General features: G+C 40.1%; 1 non-coding gene across 1 annotated transcript; it reads right to left on the minus strand.

Moving 5' to 3' along the window:
* Window positions 1-853: 853 nt before the first annotated feature.
* Window positions 854-957, minus strand: LOC148564590 (small nucleolar RNA R71). The gene has a single exon (XR_015884339.1). It is a non-coding gene; the product is annotated as a small nucleolar RNA R71 (small nucleolar RNA).
* Window positions 958-1,578: the final 621 nt, after the last annotated feature.

Below are 1,578 nucleotides of genomic sequence, written 5' to 3' on the forward strand. Positions count from 1 at the left end.
CTCATGTGAGTTTTTATTACTTGATGCGACCTGGTCCACTTGCCGGTGAGTTTTGTGTTGGATCGTTTTCTACACATCAAGTTTTTGGCGCCGTTACAAGAGATTGATTAGATTGACAATGATTAAGGAAGGTGGTGGTCTAGATCAAGCATTTTTTTTCTTTTCTGTTTCTTTAATTTTTGACTAACACACTAACTGTTTGAATTTTTGCTTAAGCTAACCAAAACCTCTCTCTAGCAATAGAGTGAAGTTTTACTGGTTTTCTGGATTTGTGTTTCTGGTGCTTTGTTTGTATGACAGAGGCAGGAAGAGAGGTCCTCAACTCTGGTGATCTTGACGAAAGAACTTTGAGAAGAATAAGAAGAGAAGCCAGAGGGAAGGGAGTCATTGGTGAAGAAGTTCTTAAGGAAAAATACCAAGAAATGGAAGGGAACACTTCTAATGCCAATCAAGAAGGAGTGGCCAACAATAACAATCCACCTCAGAGAAGAGTTTTGGCCTCTTACACGTTTGCTAACCCAATTTATTGTGGGAGTAGCATCCTTACCCCAAATGTTAATGCAAACAACTTTGAACTAAAGCCACAGCTCATCACTTTGGTACAAAACAATTGTTCCTATGGAGGAGGGCCACTTGAAGATCCAAACCAACACTTATCCACTTTTCTGAGAATCTGTGATACAGTGAAGTCTAATGGTGTGCATCTGGAGACATACAAATTGCTGCTGTTCCCATTTTTATTGAGGGACAAGGCTGCTCAATGGCTTGAAATTTTCCCACAAGGAAGTATCACTAGCTGGGAGGATATGGTGAACAAATTCTTGGCCAAGTTTTACCCCCTCAAAGGATCATCAGGCTCAAGACTGAGGTGCAAAACTTCACACAAATAGATGCTGAATCTCTCTATGAGGCATGGGAGAGGTACAAGGCCCAAATTAGAAAATGTCCTCCTGAGATGTTTAATGAATGGGACATCCTTCAAAACTTCTATGAAGGTTTGACTATGAAGGCTCAAGAAGCATTAGATCATTCAGCAGGAGGCTCCTTACAATTGATGAAGACAGCAGAGGAGTCTCAAAACCTCATTGATATGGTGGCAAACAATCAATATTTCTTTGGCCATCAGAGACAATGCCAACCATCATAAAGAAAAGGGGTGCTAGAGTTGGATGGAGTAGACACAATTTTAGCTCAACACAAGATTATGCAGCAGCAAATCCAACAATAATTTGAGCAAATAGCTAAAAGGATTGACAGCCTCCAAGTTGCAACAGTAAATACAAGCCAACCATCAACCACATGGGGGCAAAATGAAGAAAATCCAGAAGATCAGCAGCAAGAATAGATTCAATATGTGAACAATCAAGGTTCTGGCCAAAATGAGGTTTATGGTGACACCTACAATCCTTCTTGGAAAAACCATCCAAACCTAAGATGGAGAGATAACCACACTCAAAACCAACAACCATGGTAAAGAAATTCAAACCAAAACAACTCAAGAAACAACCAGAACAACAACCAGCAAAATACAAACCACAATCCATATAGAAAACCCCAAAATAACCACCCAAATTCGAG

This window comes from Arachis ipaensis, chromosome B5, assembly GCF_059453495.1.
Source record: "Arachis ipaensis isolate K30076 ecotype BB chromosome B5, ASM5945349v1, whole genome shotgun sequence".
NCBI lineage: Eukaryota > Viridiplantae > Streptophyta > Magnoliopsida > Fabales > Fabaceae > Arachis > Arachis ipaensis.